At 34.2% G+C, this 20,140-nt stretch overlaps 1 long non-coding RNA gene across 1 annotated transcript; it reads left to right on the forward strand.

The window, feature by feature from the left end:
* The first annotated feature begins 4,685 nt into the window (after positions 1–4,685).
* Positions 4,686–13,039, forward strand: LOC144348763 (uncharacterized). Its single transcript, XR_013419881.1, has 2 exons — positions 4,686–4,795; positions 12,545–13,039. It is a non-coding gene; the product is annotated as an uncharacterized LOC144348763 (long non-coding RNA).
* Positions 13,040–20,140: the final 7,101 nt, after the last annotated feature.

Raw genomic sequence — 20,140 nt, forward strand, 5'->3', positions numbered from 1 at the left:
GACAGAGCGACAACAGTGGACATAATTAACTATAAGCATTGACGTCATAACCACTTACGCCTTTAGTCATTACAGCCGCTGAACTGCAAACAAGGCTGAGAAGACAGGAATACAGGTTACGAAGGACAAAGCCAAAACAATTGTCAATAGTAGTTTCACATATTGACAACGTTAAGCTTATACGATCGTTAACATAGCAATAGACGTCATTCCATAAGAACACTTAATAGCACACGCAAAAACAAATTCGCCAACAATGTCAACATCGGCCTTCTTTTTTTATCACGTGATCGAGTACACATAACATAAAGGCTCATATCCCAGCAGTGTTCGCTACTATGATGTTTATATATAACTCTTAGAAAAGTCAGCAAAGATGCCAGCTATAAAAGCAGTCTAAAATACATCAATGATTTTCCAATCAAATGCAATTTATCAATATTGGCTACTACATTTGATGTTAATAAATAAAACATTAATATATTATTATCATTATCAATATTATTACATAGAAATAGTTTATTGAATTTTACCATCATTGGTAACTGGTTTCCCTTGGTATGTAAATACACACATAACACATAGATAAACGTTCTATTCCATGCCAACAGTTGACACTTGCCATTTCAATAATCATTCTGTGCGCAGTGTCTGTGCAGGAAGAAGGTAATTTCTATATGACGCTAATGGCTACAAACTCAGAAATTGAATCGATAGAGAGGGTGTGAAAGTTGATAAAATGAATATAAATGATATATTTATACACCAACGCAGCGAGCATTTCTATCGAGAGGTCGAATTTCATGCAGGGTTCATTCAGATATGTCGATGTTTTCTTGAAAAGGAGTCACTTTATTATCCAGCGGATTTGTACGCGTCTTGACAAATATACTTTCAAAATGTGAATTAATTGAAAATCCGCACTACATTAGCAGTAACAGGGAAGTGAGTTTTCATTAACACAATTCCACAGATCAGAGGTACATGCACGACGATTCCTCCTACACAATAAACTACTCTCCTGGTAAAAAAAAGTGGTATGAACAGGGGCGTGTAATACATATTATTTTTGAAGTAATACTGAAATGCACTGCTTGAGAAAGCGTAATCAATAAACGTATGAATGTGAGAATGGCAGTCAACAAATTAGAATCATTTGCCTGAATCCCAGTGTTCCTTATGTTTTCATAGTGCTTTGATAGTGGCTTTGCGTAGTTTTTCTGAATTTCGATTGATGACGTTGAACAATATGAAGGTCATGGATAGAATATGAAGTGAACATAATTCGGGATATTTGCCTTAATTATGCGTGACGGGTTTCCTATTTTAATGCATTTGATTTCATTCAATTATATGTCTTATTGGTTAGCACTTCATACGCTGTACTGACGTTGGCATGTTTCCTATTTCTGGCACTCAGAATTAGTGTCCAACGCTCTGCTTGTTGAATTAGAATGTGTTAATCAAACTAGGCAGGTCAGATTTATTAGTGCCCAGCAGGGTCGCTGGGAAAATAAATACATTGTATTAAATTCTTTACAAAACTTCTAATGTTCATTCATTTACATGAAGCTGAATGGTCAGCGGATGAATTAGAAAAATACACACTCTTACCCATGGTATCGTACCGAGAGGACGTTTGAAACAAATGAACCATCTGAGTATGTCCATGATTGTACAATGTGGATTGGAATTACTTTGCTAAGTTTGTTGCTTTGAATTTTTAACTCTGGTCGTTTAGATGTTTTAATGAAATTGACTGACTCATCACAAACCTTTTATGCAAGTAACAATGCGTGGGTTGTCGTTATTTGCTAATCTAAAGTGTCAATCGTGTATCCATAGTTTACCAAAACAGAAACAAGTATAGCGTTTTAAATCGTAATTAAACGTAATAGCGTTAATAGGAATTTATTTTTAAAGCGAAAACTAGTGTCTTAATTGAGTATAAATATTTATGTCAAACAGCACGCCTCCATTGAGGAATAAAACGTGCAAAAACGGCGCATCTGGGAGTTCTTCAACCAAGGAATGTAATTTGTTTCTTGACACAATAATGAGAACACATGGAAGTAACTGAATACAGATAGGACTATAAGGACAAATGAAAGGTTACTATGTGTATGTGAATTTGAGGAAACGTTTTATTGGAACAGATATGCCGTATTTGATATTCAATTTATTCCATGAATAAGGTTCGGTATTACACACCCAAACAAAGAATATACGCGAAATACATGGTTGTGACCGTAAGGTGCGAGCAAATATTTGTCAGAATAATAAACCTTGCAACAATTCTAAACAAGTATATCTTTGAAACCAAAACAGTAATTTACTTCTTAATGTTCTCGTAATAACACATATCCCATTGTAAAGAAAGACAAGAATTTATACAAGTCAGTTAAGCTGTGTGTCTTCTTTATGCATTTATGATTTACCAGTACTTAAATAAATGTCCATGGTGTCCTGTCATATTATGCAAAAGGTGTTTATGTGACAAGATCGCTACGATTCGTGTTTGTTTTGACAAATAACTTTAGATTGTTGTCAGATCTCTTTTGAACAAAGGATTGTTGATTTTTTAAAAGGTTTGTTAATAACAAATTAAAAACAACAAAGATAATTGCAAAACCATCTATTCCCCAACTACGTGTTAACCGATTATTTGCTGGTATCATTAAAATGCCTGTATAAAAGTCGTGTCTATCTCTGTATTCTTATAAATCAGGATGAGAATTTTTGATATATGTGTTACTAAATGCATACAATTTTGCAATGCATTATATAATACAGTAAGCAATAATTCAACTTAAATCTAATTTAAACCATCGTCCGATTCGCACGGTTTCAAAACTGGTCATCCTGTCTTTATGAACTACGGCCGAATAAAAGAACCTTGGCTGGCGACGATGGATTTAAACTTTTTAGCCATTATGATGGCCGACACATTCAGGCCAGCTGCTTTAAAGTTTGCAGTGAAAAGTATGGTAGTAAAAGTATGGTTGTCAATCACTTACCCGCTGTATAATACGTAACACAGCATCATAATGTAATTCTGCACGGATGACAAAATCAGTTTTAAAGTTAATCATGTGATTGTTACGAACAAGAACGGAACACAGGGAAACACATGTGCACCCTTCAGACTGGACCTTATCTTTGAAACTTTGAATGCATATCTATAGTTCGCTGAACGGTTCATTTGATTTATTCGTGCTGTCGTTATTACATTATGGTGTTCTATTGGAAATAGTAATCATTTTATTTAACTTTAGTAGTTGAACAATTGCGATGTGACTTGCATTACCAAGTCGGTGTAAATACTTGCATTCATGCTGCTACTGAATTATGTTAAATCCAAACACGCTTATGCTGAGTTGCTAAGCCAATTGTTAATGTGACATCACGTGCGTTAAAATTCACTGTATGCTACATTTGTCTCGTCCAAAGAACAAAGTTTATATATTAGATCGAAATCAAAGAAACATTCGCTTAATTTTTGTGTAATATTAGGAACTGTATACGAATGTGATAAATACATATTTCTTACTTATGTAACGTCTCCTTGAGTCCGTGACTTGTTGTAACCCTGCCCCTCCCACGAGTCTTTTTTCTGGAATTCACTTGTTCGCGATGACGTCATTCTTGTTCAAAATACAGAATATAAAAATATTATCTACAAATCAGGTGTGTCTAATGTGTATGCTTTGCATTCCACCAACGTTGACTTAACCGTATTGTCTGTCGTTGTAGTAAGGTAAAATAACCAAGCTGTAAATACGTTTGAAATAGAAATATATTGTATTCTTCGCGTGTTTGACTTTCCTGACAATTCTACATCAAATTTAGTTCTCGGGGAGAAAAATCCCTCAAAATTGACATTGCGACTGAGCATATCGATCGGTATCCAAATAGTGATAACTCATGTATGTATGTATTTTGTACATATGTTCAGCTGTATTTCGTACATATGTTCACGTTTCTGAAATATATCGCAAAGATAAGTTCATGTTTTTATTATACATTGGACTTTTACACTTCACGTGTGAGTACAAAGAGTCGTGCATTCCGTAGATTATCTTACTATTATTTCATATCCATAGTTTCCTGACACGTGGTTTGCTGCGCTACAACTAGTCCACTAATCAGTCATTGTATTCCCCCTGAGCACACCTATATATATCTACTGTCAAATTATCCTTAAGCAATTATCAAGAATTGTATAAAAATTGTAAACTTTGAATAAAACAATCTTTCGTAACTTATAATACATAAACTGTAATAAAACAGTGATTGATAATATATTTCCATTAAAATTAACTTTATCCAAATTACTTTCTAATTTGTATATCGAGATACACTGCCAACAATACAATCACAACGGCTTTATCTTTTATTATTTCAATATTTGTTTAAGAATTTCTGAACACATATAATGTTTACCAATATATCCCCACCATTTTAACGTTTAACAACCACAGTCGTCGATTTGAATCTAACTTTTGTATGTTAAATACGTGATAGTCCTAACGCGGATTCGATGAATTTGCACGAGTCACGGTTCCTCTAGTTCAACCTCAAACGTATCAAAACTTGAGTGGTGCTCGAATTAACATGCCTGATGTATCTTTGTGTTTAAGAAATCATTTCCTTCCTTCCGCAAGTCGCCTCCCACGCACGGTATGGGCAGTTGAAAAGCCGTGATCGTAGCCATGCTGTCAGAACTTCCAGGGGTCTGATCGAGCGAAACAGTCGATAGCTCTTCATCTTCTCGTGCAGAACATTATATTGGTAGGTAAGTACCGTGTTGTTTTACGTACGTGTCCTTTACCAATCAGACTACGCACATAAGATGTTATAGACAGCAATCTACTCATTCATAAAGAATTATATGACTACACCCTGTGTTTCAGAATAGGTATTGAACATTCAGATGTTCATAGAATCAGTCAGTCATACAGTCAATTTATCTGGATTCTGATTTGTATTCACGCAATAGCGTCAGTAGTGTCAGCCTGCACAGTAACAATGTATCACTGAATCCCATATTATCAAACCCCGCAATGATAATTTTCTGGTCTTTTCGCGTGTTTTGCGTTCGTGGAAAAAGAATCACCTTTTAATCACGATTTAATGACAAAGTGATGTTTTACAGATTTACCTCGTTTGATCTTTAAGTGCGCTTCAATTGCTCTTGAATAATTAAGTCATTGCATTGTATTCAATCCAATTCTATTCGTCTCGTATTTCCTGAACTCTACGGCGCGGCAGAAAGTAATTTTTTTACCTCTAGGTACATTTAATTTCCCAATGAGAGAGAAATGCATTTAAGTATCGCCGCGTGTTACATAAATTGTAATCTTGTATTTAGAAAAGAACGAATGAATATTTGTTGTAACTTTGTTTTCTCAGCATCCCATGTTTAGGTTTTTAGGTAGAGCGCGTTCATGTTCGTCTTATTCATAAATAGATTTATACGATGTTGTAAGTTACGTAATAACATCGTCTTGCATGCGAAGTGCAACGTGAAAGGCAACGAAACATCATTCAAATCGAAACTAATAAATTGTAAACGAATGCATTTAATGTTATGACATTCTTTATTGATCGATGTATCAGTAAAAATCAGTGTATAGTTAGCTAGTTACAGTTTGAATACACGTTCTGTGGTACCGCATACAGAAACTTTTTGAAACTGTTATTAAATAATGTTACAAAAAAGATACAAATCATTCTGTTCTTATATAACATGGTTGATTATCGCTGTGCTACCTTCTGAAAATACTTCAACTGCAGGACATCTTATTTCGTTACTTTTAAAGTTCACTAGTATTCTGAATGAAAAATAATATTAATGTCACTGGTCATGCTGTGAGATTATTCATTGATTGAGTACATTGCCATGACGTCATACTTCGTTTACATTACACAAACTTGTGTTTTCAGTGCTTTAATATGGTACACATAGAAAGGCATAATACTGCGATCAAGCAGAGAGTCCATGTATGGAATATGCACTACTAAATGTAATGACGCCCACATCACGGATGCCAATTACCCGTTCAATTAAGTGAAACGCAGATTAACGAGTTACTGATGAGTAAAATTGTCATTGACAAAATGTCAAACCACTTTAAATGGCTACCTTGAGGCAGAGTGGCACTCAAGAGGACGGTCACCTTGTCTTCAATATCGTTTGGCTGAAATCTGAAGGCATTGTATGTACCATGCAATTAGTCAAACCCCCAATCACTGGAGATTATCAATCGACTGCACGACGCAAGACAGCGATATTCGTCTTCTCGGGTGTAAAGCGTGTATCGCATTTCCCTTGTATGACAATGTGTTTGAACTAGTCGAAAAAATGTAACTGACATACGACGTATTAGCGAAAGAAAATAACGTTGGACAGTGTTTTGTTCAGTTCTGAGAAAGTTAATATCAAATGTAAATTTCAACAGTTCTACAGTTTACACACGTACTATGTAGATAATTACACCACACTCTCACCCATTCCCAATTGTGACAGTACTCGTTAATAATGATAGATAAAATTGTGTATTATGTATAATTAATTGTCAGGGTTACATTATTTAACTGAAGCTTAAACTGTTATATTGCATGCACTTCTACATTAAAATATTTGATTTCACTAGTCATTGCCTTAAATGGAAACAAATTATTTAGACTGTTTGTAATTATTTCCTTAACGCTATTTCTCAGGGTTACCCTAAAAAGGGGCTATAAGGTGTTTGGTTGCCATGACGATAACGACCTCCGAATGTTGCCGAGATAATATAACCACAGGATGGTATCGTCTTGTCTAATATATAGTTAACGTCATGGCTAGTTGTCAATTACATGTTCAAGTTTAGCTGACTGTGGACTTTACGATACTAAACGAGTTTTTTGATAAAAGGTTACTACTTCGTGGGTTTTTATAAAAATGTTCAATTTAGGCAATTTACTGTATCCTGTGGACCAAAATGATATTAACTGCCATTCTCTGTTATTATACATGCCCTTGGAGTTTACTATTTGATATTGAAGACGAATAACGTTTTGTAATAATTTTTCTTTCTTTGAAACTTTTAGAAGCAATTACATCTAAAAGTATTGTTATAACCCACCATTGTTTTAAAATTGTGTTAACTTAATAATATCTGAGAATACCACCTTATTCACAAATTTGCCTGCTTTTGTCTACCACGCTTCAAAACTGAGAAGAGAATTAAAGAATGATTCACTTTGACCATTGATATATTCTGTATTTTGGGCCACGAGCCATATATTACAATAAAATTCATATACATTCGAAACAAAGTCGTTGAGAACCGAAATAAACACAGTTTATGTCTTAAATGAAAATGAAATTATGCTGGATATTCTACTAGATAAAACTGAGATATAATCTGGCAATTATTTGTATCATTCCGATTCCAGAATCAATTCGATATTGTATTTATATGACTTGTCTAGTCATGTACATTTATCTTGGTCTAATTATAATCTCATGTTTTAATTGTCACTTGCTCATAATTACTACGTCACTTGCATATCATTATTACACCACTTGCATATCATTACACGTCACTTGCATATCACTACACGTCACTTGCCTATCATTACTACGTCAATTGCCTATAATTATTACGTCACTTGCATATCATTACTACGTCACTTGCATATCATTACTATTTAACTTGCCTATCATTACTACGTCACTTGCCTATCATTACTACGTCACTTGCATATCATTACTACGTCACTTGCATATCATTACTATTTAACTTGCCTATCATTACTACGTCACTTGCCTATCATTACTACGTCACTTGCACATCATTACTACGTCACTTACATATCATTACTACGTCATTTGCGTATCATTACTACGTCACTTGCATATCATTACTACGTCACTCGCTTATCATTACTACGTCACTTGTATATCATTACTACGTCACTAGCATATCATTACTACGTCACTTGCATATCATTACTACTTCACTAGCATATCATTACTACAACGCTATTGTTTTCTCACATCACCCCGAATACGGCAATTGGGAGTTGACATCAAAATTAGGTTCATGACCAACAGCCCGAGGGCAGACAACAAATCGTGATATTGCACGAATGACCATGTGTTATTTATTTTATCACATCAAGCAGACATCCACCATGCACAATTACATCACTCACACCCGTTCTCCCACAAACTAATAACACTTATATTTGAAGTATGCAATATTTTATTTTATGTATTTTAACAAGTTTCATATTACTCATTAGCATACATACATTGTTTTCTGAAAAAATGCGAAATACACAAATGCTATTTTCAACTACGGATATACTTTTTTTAATAACAGTGTTTCCACAGTGTGAACCAATCAATTTGTCGAGTATAACATTTTTGAAATTAATTGAGAAATACTCAAACGCAAGTTATTTTACCACTCGCCCAAATACAAATGTCAGAGTGCCGTAGAAGTGGTTAAAATTACTTTCTCACGAACGTACTACACCTTGTATTTACAAGTCACACAGCTTAGAGCGTTTTCGGTTAACATCGGCGTGGAACATGAACGCGTAGAACTCCTCACATCGTAGAACGCGCCGCAGTGATCCCGGCTGCGACGTTTCAGTGGCGGCTTTGCCATACATTTTTGCTTCATATAAAAAAATATCCTTAGTATCTTACTTAATATCCATTCTGGTACGTTCGCTGTCTATTTCGGATGGCTAAATATCCTTCAAACCTTGAAAGCAACCCCATAGCAACAACGGCCGGGGCAGCACCAGTGCAGCGAACGACAATTTGTTATGCGCAGTAGTTTCAGTGACGTCATCCATGAGATATACCCACGTAATATCAACTTGCCGGGTAATATACAAGGTAATATTCATTTTTATCCAATGTCATGTGACCAAGTTTCGACCAATCATAGCAGGCGTAACAGCAGTGAGATGTGATAAACAAAATAATAGCGTGAGAGATAACTTCGAGAAAAAATCAAATTTAAACTCCAGATGAGTTGATATTCTGGAATCTTAAACACGACGATGTATAATTCCATTCAGTGTAATCAATAAATTCTTCATCTAGTTGCAGGAATTATACACAGAAATATTGCCCTAACCGACCTAAAAACTATAAATACAGAAAATAATTTGCATTATAACATGTATAGAGAAGTGTAAGAGGAGTATAAAGATAACATAACGAGAGGTGTTCAAACAGAAAAGTTAAAATCATATTTAACAATTTATTTTTTAAATTTTATATATTTAAACTAATGTTAAACAAATCCTGATTTTCATTTTGTCAAATCAACCATGGTTACAAACTCTAAACTCAGTCTCTGAAATCATGCTTGGTATATACGTGTGTTGCCTAAACCACGCATAATTCTGGCAGGTCTATGTATTTAGAGTGATTCAAATACTTTCAACGAGCATACACTCTAAGTAGCATGTGATGAAAAAATACCAACCTGTTTTGTCAAAGTAAAAATAAAAGCACGGAGAACAATGTTTTTGACCTTATCACATGACTTATAAAAATACATTCCTATAAAAGTAAAATGTTATTAAATGTTTTCTATCCCATAACTGATACTAAACCATTGCTTACATTTTATATTACAGTATTCTACGTTAGCTTGTTATGTTTCAAACAATCCTTTTCATAGATCTTATTTTGCAATTATCTCCAGGCGGTACTAAATGTAGTTAATGGAGTATTAACATAATTGGATTCTAATATGCTTTCTCGTTATACAGCATACAGTGCTTTGAATTAACTTGACCTGGAGTTTTGCTTCTCCCCGTGTAGCGACTCTAATGTCAACTTATTCAGCATTAATATCGTCAATACTCCAATCTGGTTTTCATAATGAACGATTTGTAACATACTATGGACATTTCCATGCCAAAATATAAAAACAAATATAGGAATTTTCAAAATACTAATCCAGTTTCTATTTTCATGGTTACCATATCGAAATAGATTGACGTGACGTTGCTTGCCAGTCTAGCTGCGTACTGGCATTTCCTACAGAAAATATTACTGGCTCAAAATATCATTTGCAAAGTTTTGATTTTCGTTTCCACTTATAGTCCATTATATATTGATATGGATAACGAAATAACTGATAATATTAAGACATCCTTGTCGGATAGTATTATGTAGAATCTCCAAATGGTAACGAAAGACATCGCTAGATTATCACTTTCTGACCTAAGTTTAATTCATTTTTCCCTTGCATATACCAGTAGTAAAAATATAAAAAAAATCTTAAATACAACAATTTATAAATTATTGTACATTTTAAAAACAAAAACAGTATTTTTTAATTCAGCAATGTTTATAGGAAAAAAAATAACGTCTGTCCACTGATGTACATCTCGCAATGACTAGTGAAATACGTTTCAACTTCAAATTGTAATGCATACTTACTGCACAATCTATAGCATAACCTATCAGCGCTATCTATACCATTAGAAACAGTTATCGTGTTCACCATTGGACTGAATATTCTATATATTTATCTTCAAATACTTGCCTGCTACACAACAAATCATTGACAAAAAATAAACGTAACATTACTGTTCCCAGCGTTCCCAGCGGTATTGTTTACGTAAATGTTGACACACTTGAAGTAGTTACCCAAACTTGTTAGTAAATGTAATGCAATTTTTTGGAATCAAATTAAAAATAACTGAAAACTTTCGAAACGTTGAGGGCGAGCATAGTATCTTTCTGAACAGAAAGATGCACAACTAAACAAACGTGTCTGCATTGATTATATATAAACACAGACTTCTCACAGTTATAATTGTGGAGTTGTAACACAATGTACTACAAAAAAAAATAAAAAAAACACAAAAAAACATACACACTCAAAAATGTACTTGTTTCAAATGCCCTGCATCCTTTCACGGATGTACACAACTAATTTCAAGGAAAATTCTATTGTCTACGGTTATGCCGAAACCTATATATAATGTACTGGGAGTAATATTCAACAAAACAGTAATTGATTCGTTTATATGATTCTATATGTTAAGTGCCTGTACAATTCACTTTGGATAAAAGATTGTGCAAATTAACCACTTTTCACTTGAGCACGGGTTTCCAAACTTTGAATAGTTCCTATGAATTTGTTGCATATTGTGTGTGACCTGTTTATCCACAAAAAAAAAAAAAACGCCTGGAAATATTGGCTGTGTAATTTATTACTGGGTAATACGTTCGCCACATGGTGGTCATAAAAAGGTCATAAACTCAGGGAGCTATTTCAGATTTTTAAATAGGTTTTTATTATGGTCTATTTGTCATATAGAAATTATGAAGAGTGTGCTGCAAACACTACATATAGATACATGTATAATAAACCATACACGTACTCGCTTGAGAACCTGCATATATATTTTAAAATATGGAAATCTGTGTCACAATTCATTTACATCATCAAGATATTCAAAATAAACAACAGACTATGATGGTTCGTAGCTCTGTTAAGTGTCTCTCATTGAGATGCTATAAAATATGCCATAACCAAACAACGCACGAACGCTTTATGCGATTCTGACTTCGAATGCCTTTGTAGCGTTGTACTCTGAAAACACAATGATTCTGCAACACTGCCTTTGGACAAAACCAATGGAATCGTTTCATAGTTACTATACGAATAATGGAAATGAGTTATATATACATAATTTTTCATCATTTTCTGTATTCCATATCCTATGCAAAATGCCTTGTTAAATGTCAAAGTAGTTATCGCTGATAGTCATTCGCGTTCGTCATTATCCTCTGTGAGGGATGATTTTTTTATTCTTAAACATACAACTGAATGCGTAGTTACACGGTCCGTGTTTTTGCATTGTAGTTTGTGGAATGGATGATGTAGTATCACAACCACAACACAAACTATTAATCATGTGTAAACATAAATATCGGTAACTGTTTTGACCCGTGAACCATCATTTCAGTCTAATGAAAAATGTACAACAACAAAATCACGAACATTTCGTAAAACATTAATGATAACTATTTTATCACGTGGAAATAATAACACCCGGTTATACATCACAAATAAATAATAACACCTTGTCATATATAACGACAACTTATATAACAATTGTACCAATATGTTAAATCCAAACAATTATGAATATTACAACCCAGATTTAATGGAAATAATGACACCCTATAATACATCACGTGATATGAATAACCCATATAATATATCGCACGGGAACAATACTAGCCTATAATAATATATCTTACGCAAAGATTAACAATCTATTAAAGATACCATTGAACAAATTATACACAATATCACATCGCATACGGCACAGTTAATCTTCAAATGATTATACATCTAATCATATATTACATGGAAAAATTGTCAATCTAACATCCCCTAAGAATATATTACATGGAAATACCACACCCTGCCGATAAGAATGGAAATGGAATTCTTGAAATCCAGACCATCTATAACACAAATATACTCTGTTTCTGTTTCAGACAATTATCAAACAGTAGCGAAATTCGAGCTTGACAGAAATGCGGAGAGTGACGTCATTCGTAGTTGCCTGCATCCTGGTGTTCTGCAGCATACTCAGTGACGCATATATGGGGGATCTTGAACGAGATGTCATTCTAGCGAGAAAAAAAAGCATAATACAGCGATGGTTACGCGAATCATTTATTGAGTGGCTGGAACAAAGACGCACATCACTGGGAGATAGTCAGATAGAAATTGACATGATTAGTAAACCTCTCGTCAAATCGGGCGTGATATCAAGCGAAGAGCTCGAAGAAGAAGAACGGGAAATAAAAAAGAACCGTCCACCGTGGCTACAGCCATGCACCATGGGTCATTTTTGTGGAAATCGAAAAGGGAAAAATAAGTTATTCGGGAGGCGCAAATAGACTTTAAGCAGACCTGAGATTGGATGAATTATATTTTCAATAATCATATTTTTGAAAAGAAATATGTTTATCTATCTATAGCAAGAATTTGTGAGATACTGGTACTGACGATACACAACTCCTAGACTACGGTCATTTCTACATGAATGTCAGTTTTTGCTGTTACGTGGTAATAATTTTAGTCATGTAATTCTCAGTCTATTATTTGAATTCTGTTGAAGCACTGTGCCCATGCCACTACACAAATATTATATGTGAAATCATGTGACCACATCGATTCCCACAATATTAAAAGACATTTAGTGCATATGGTGACCATATGATCACATCGACACCCACCATGGTAACACACAAATACTGTATGTGAAACCATATCACCACATCGACTCCCACAATGGTAAAACACAATTAATATTTGTGGGGACCATATAATCACATCGACGTACACCACGGTAACACACAAATACTGTATGTGAAACCATATCACCACATCGACTTTCACAATGGTAAAACACAATTAATGTATGCAGGGATCATACGACCACATCGACATACATCACGCTAACACACAAATACTGTATGTGAAACCATATCACTACATCGACACACACCATGGCAACACACAAATACTGTATGTAGAAACCATATCACCACATCTACTGCCACCATGATAACATACAAATATCACCACAATCGACTCACACAATTGTAGCGCAAATATTGTATTGGACATTGACATTCACCGTGGTAACACTCGACTACTATATTGTAAACGATATGTGTATTTCTTTATTTAAAAATAATTTGCATAGCGTTTCGGTGTGTAATGCTTTTGGTTTATTTTAAATTTGATTTACTATCAGTCTATCAATGTATACTCAATACAGTGTTATTAGCTAGGTTATTATCTCAATGTTACCCATAATGTCGTATGATTTTGTGATTGTTTTATTTTTTAGAAATATCCTAAAACAAATTGCGTATCATCTTGGTAATTTGGAATTATTGACCGGGATACTTTTAAGCTCCGACTTTTTAAACAATTCTTACTGATATGCTAACATCTAGCTGACATGGAGGTTTTACAGATTTGTGCATAACACGAAAATACGTATTCGGTTTAGTCAGTTCTGTTGGTTTTTACCGCATTAACACTCGAGACGCAGAGCGCTGAATATTTATAGCTATATTATCTTTCAACAAGGTTGGTGAAATATAAACATTATTTTGGCTAAATGTTTAGCAATTATAAGGAATGTCTTAATTTTTCATCAATATATTAAAAACACAACTATAAATAATTGTTCTATTTTTGTACACAAGTTGTATTACAGGTTGTAATAAGCTCTACATGCTTTAAAATTCAACATTGATTGTTTTATATTGATTTGAATAGACATTAGAGTACTGTATATATTGTAGATAATTATGCTATCTTAAAATGTTATCCGGAGTTGGTATATATGCATTCAATTTATTGACTTATCGCTGTCCAATTGAGAAGTCAATAAGCGACCACCTTACAGTTGGTTTCAAATACCTCTCTCTGGAAGGTGTTCCTCGTGTGAAGATGTGTTTGTATGCAAGGAATTTTCCACGAAAAAAACGGCGAATGAGATCCAATTTTATTAGCGGTTGGTTGACTTAATGTTAAAACAAGACTTGTAGGGTGTGTGTGTATTTAGTTGTCTTCACGTAATAACTCTTCTGTGTCTTGTTTTGTTGGTTGGACCGATTTTTGTTCACAGTTGGCAGGCAGGTCACACCTTCACTCTAGTTACTAGTAGGTGGTAAAATCTAAAACAACAGCCAAAATAGTAATTGTTGAATACCTCTGCGATAAATGTGTCTATTCCTACAAATCTTAGAGTGAAACCTAGGAATATCTCATTCTACTCAGCACGCGCTGGAATTAAGTCCCAAGTGATGATAACATCATACGCTAAACACGCAGAGGCTCATGGTTAGGCGCTTGCTTGTAAACAATGACACGCTATGGTCATCTGACGCGTGCGCAGGTGACGACTCCCCCGCTTTAATTATGGGCTCAATTTCTTTTCATTCATTGCCGAGATAATTCGCCTCGAACTTTGGGTATTTTTTTCGCCAGAAACGGCAAAATTTTGCTGTCAAAATGCAGAAATAGCGTTTTAGAAAACCTATATTTCAACATTGTTAAAGGGGGCATACCCCGGACGTCCTAGCCTAGTCGGCGCAAGGGATGGTTAGCAGATCTCGCCCCTCCATGCAAAATTTCATGCCGTCGCCTGTGAGTCTTGAAAATGTGTGGAAATGCCCCACTGATCAAAATCGCCATCAGCACTTTTTACGTCATAATCGACATCATGATACCCTAGATCGAAATCTACAGCACCGGTATTTTATTACGTTGAAACTGACAACACCGGTATTTTTTTACATTGAAAACGAAATCAAGTTGGTTTCGAGTGAGTCGGTATCTGGCGAGTTGGTTTAGATGCGACTCAACTGGTACCCGATGTCAACCATACGATGTCCATATAGTCATACAAGCTTGCAGTGGATTATTACCTAATTACGCACATACTATTCATTTCTGACTCAATTATGTAATAATGTTTAATCTGCATTGTCACAACGGATATATCGTCTGTAAATAATATACATGTATTTTGTAAGCTAAATATATACCCAAGGACGAAATTAAAAAGAGCATAAAGAAACTAAAAAATAATAAAGCCCCTGGGCAAGATAGAATTTTTTCGGAATTTTGGAAATATGCACCACAGAAAATTGTTGAAATGTTATTTATTTTATTTAATGTATTACTTGAACAAGGTTATTTTCCTGAAAAGTGGGCAATTGGATTAATAACACCAGTGTATAAAAATGGCATAGGGATAACCCTGAAAATTATCGGAGCATTATGCTTTTAAATGTTATTAGTAATATATATATGAATATCCTGGTTATGGTTTGATAAATATAGTAGAATTGTTGAAAATCAAAGTGGTTTTAGAAAGAAACGAAGCACATTAGATAATATGTTTATTCTGAGCACAATTATTGATAAATATGTATTTCATCTCAGTAGTCAATTATATTGTGCTTTTATAGATTATGAAAAAGCTTTCGATAGGGTCCACCATATTTCACTATTTTATAAATTAATAAAAGGCAGGAATGAGAGGCAGACTATTAACAACTTTGTTCTCAATGTATACACATGTTAAGGCAGTAGTTAAAACCCCACATGGTGTGACTGGTCTGTTTAAACTTGGAACAGGCCTGCAACAAGGTTCAGTTATTTCCCCATTACTTTTTTGTTTTTATATAAATGATATAGAAGAAGCTCTTACAAAAGGTGTTGAAACTGTAATCTATGTAAACACTTTAAAATTAATGTATTTATTATATGCTGATGACCTCGCATTATTTAGTAATCTACCATTGGTCTACAGCGTCTTCTAAATAGATTAGCGAATTACTGTAAAAGATAGAGGTTAACAGTAAATTTGAATAAATCAAAAATTTTTGTTTTTCGCATATCAAGTAGACTAAAGAAATCTGAAAAGTGGTTTTGGAATGGGAATGAAATTGAAATAGTTTCAAAATATAACTATTTGGGGGTTCTCTTTTCTAGTTCAGGTATCTGGTATCAGGCCCAAAAACACATTGCTGAACAAGCATCGAAAGCCATGCACAGTATTAAAAGTATTCTTTATAAATATGATGGGTTCAAACCAGCTATTGCATTTCGCGTTTTTGACTGCAAAATTCTCCCAATCCTGCTTCATGGCAGTGCAGTATGGGTAACACATAAATCTTACGATATAGAAAAAGTTCATCATAAATTTTGTAAATTTGTTTTAGGGGTACACCCATAGGCCACAAACTCTGCTGTGAGGGGGGAGTAGGGAAAACATCTAATTAGAACATATGTGAACAAAGAAATAATTCGGTATTGGTTAAAATGTATAAGTGCTGATTCCTCTGTTTTAGTAAATGAATTATATGGCTATCAATATGGACAACATATGTTAAGGATTTGTTATGTAATTTTGGTTTTGCACACATATGGGAAAGCCAGTATGTGAATAACCCAAATTGTTTTCTGCTACAGTTTAACCAACGGTGTCTAGATATTTCCCAGCAGTGGCATGATCAGATTGGTAATAGTTCAAAATTATGCATTTATTCTAAATTAAAAAATTATTAGCCGGGGAAAAATATCTGGATTCTATCACCATAAGTGTTTTTGGGAAATCTCTCACTTGTTTTAGATTAACTGCTCATGATCTTATGATTGAAAAGGGTAGGGCATTGGGAATACCACTTGACCAAAGATTGTGTTGTAATCACATTGAAAACGAGTTCCACTTTCTATTACAATGTCCCAAATTTGAGGAAATTGGAACTCGTTTTATACACACGTTTTACTATTGCCCATCGCTTGAAACGTCATAGTTTGTTGGAAGGAAATTTAACTGAAATATAAATATAATTTGGTATTCATAGGTGAAGTATAAGTTTGTAATATTCAGACAAGTAGTAGCAGTGGTTATTCTTGTCTATTTATTTGTGTTACATTTAAGTGTGTACATGGCCTATGGCCAATGGTACTGAATACAAATATATTATTATAAATATATGCCCAAGCTTCGCAGCCACGTTCCTAGTATCAGCGAGATGAGTTGATATTATTCTAGTGTTATCAGCTAACTACTGACACTTCGGAGTACGCTACTGTTTGGTCCCATTCCTGCTTACACCATCGATTCAAAACTAAATCAGTTACCATCTTCACAGAATTGTATTTCATTTGCATTTGATTAAACGACAATTGCTAAAAGCACTTGAAGGAGTCCCCCCGCCCCACGAGAGGTATTGCGTGTGTAGACAGACAGGGTCGCTTATCGCGTCGTAATCTGGAAAACTTGAACGTTACTTGAATGATCTTTCAAATGACCTAACTTGATTTTACTGTAAAGCCATTTATTTTTACTGATATTTTGGTGTTTGTAGCATATTCACTATGTTTTAAATTCACGAATTTGTCAGTTGAATTAGTTTTATTGTTAGTTAACATTTTCACATAGATTTAATTTAGCGGATTTTACTTATCAGCGAAAATAGTAAAATTAAAACCCAGTAAATAATTAATGCGTTTACAGTATTTCTCAACAGAAGTATGAGCTTGATTTGTTCCTTGATATATAGTTGCAGAACAGTTGCTAGTTGCGTCCCAGTTTATTTAATCAATATGTAAATTAAAATGAAGTTTTCAGTCGAGCTGTTCCAGCATACCTAGTGCAACTTTTCGTCATCTACACGAAAATAATACATAATACATGTTCTGTCCAGGCATTGTGATGTACCGTGACAGGCCACTTACAAGCCTGGGGATTTTGATAGCAAATGAAACGTTTCACAAATAACGCGTTTTTATTCAAAAATACAAGCCTGTCGGTCATCGCGTCGTGTTCGGTTCCGCACTACGTTTACAAATTCTACCGCTCTGGTCAGTGGAATGAAAATAATTGGATAATAATGAAGTCCTGCTACTGATTTCTATTTGGCAGAAGGAATTTTAGATTGATACACGCGGAACCTACCCTGATAGCCATGTTTACGGGATTACTGCACAAAAAGACAAGGAATTGAGGTGAGATAAACCCGCAGAACTGTGCGTAAAACTTTTGAAGTCGATATTCAAAGAAGTAATTGACAGTAATAACTGTAGTGGAAGGGTACGAATATGTTCAAACACGGATCTAACTACAGAGAGGGTGCTGCACAGGCCTAATATACAAATACGCCGGCGCTTTTAATGTCATGTGATCGCAAAAAAAATACGCCACTGTAGAGCTATTGCGAACACTGTGGTCTCACTGGCCCTACAACGGCGTATTTCTAGCCCGTGTGAACCAGGTAATTGTTTACATGATATTCGAACGTGAGCTTTATGGCGAATGGTGCGAAGTTTCAAGTGCGGTGGTTGTGCGTTTGACAGGGGTCCCACACTACGCATGCAAGTCAAACACGTTACTTTGATTATTTTTCACAATTCGAAGGTATTCCAAAAGACGATCAACAATCTAAATTGTTAAAATAATAACTATTGACGATTTTACAAATTTGCATTTTGTAAATTCTCGTTCAATTACACGACTCTAATATATTAGTATAAAAATAGCCACGTAATTTATATTTTAAAAGTAATTGTCATGTCACCGCTTGTCTCACGACAAAGGTTTTATTACATTATTATTATTATTATTATTATTATTATTTTGATAAATCTGTATGACATGGTTACATGTCGGTATCACATACGTCTACATGACATAAGGAGTTTTTCCCATGACATAATATAAAGTAGTAAAATGTTAAAATCTAGGCTGTCTGGAACGCTATTTCCTGCATTTTGATGGGCAACCTGATAGCCTTGTTTATTGACAAGTACCGATGACCTGTGAATTCGGGCCACTCTCGATTAGATATTTCCAAACTGGATGCTTTTCTGAGGATATTGGAGGTAGAACGCCTGACAAAATTGTGTGTCCATTTTGTAGGAGTTTGAGCTCACTAACATGTGATTTACTGGCTAGAATTGTATTACAAATGTACATACATATGGTTTCAACAAATTAAATTAAACAATATTTTGATCATTGCAACCTGTTTTTGGAGAAGGTCGCCCAAATGCTAACATTGGCTTTCTAATATTATGAAACGTTACAGTGACATATGTGTAATAATTATTAAACATATAAAGCTGTTACAATTATTCGACAATGACAAATCACGTCACTATTTATGTTAAGTAGCCATGATAGTTCCCCTTATATCAGACCAAATAAAAAAATAAATAACACGAAAAAGTAATAATTAGGTTCAGAATGAATTGCGCCACTACATTTATGATACTAATTTTAAATTCAATAAAATGTATACAACAGACCCTGAACACAATCTTTTGTTATGGAACACTGATATTGAAAACAAAATAAATGTTATCAAAATAAATGTTAACAAATAAATAAATATAACTGTTACAGTGAATGCAGTTTAAATGTACAATGTTAAAATTATTTGTGTTTTCCCTGATTAATATACAATTGATTTGAGATCACGTGTCTAACATTCTGAACAATGTAAATTTTTATAAAGTCTAACATGTCACAAATATTCATATTTGTATTCTCG

Source organism: Saccoglossus kowalevskii, chromosome 5 (genome assembly GCF_978046115.1).
Source record: "Saccoglossus kowalevskii chromosome 5, keSacKowa6.1, whole genome shotgun sequence".
Taxonomy (NCBI): Eukaryota; Metazoa; Hemichordata; class Enteropneusta; family Harrimaniidae; genus Saccoglossus; species Saccoglossus kowalevskii.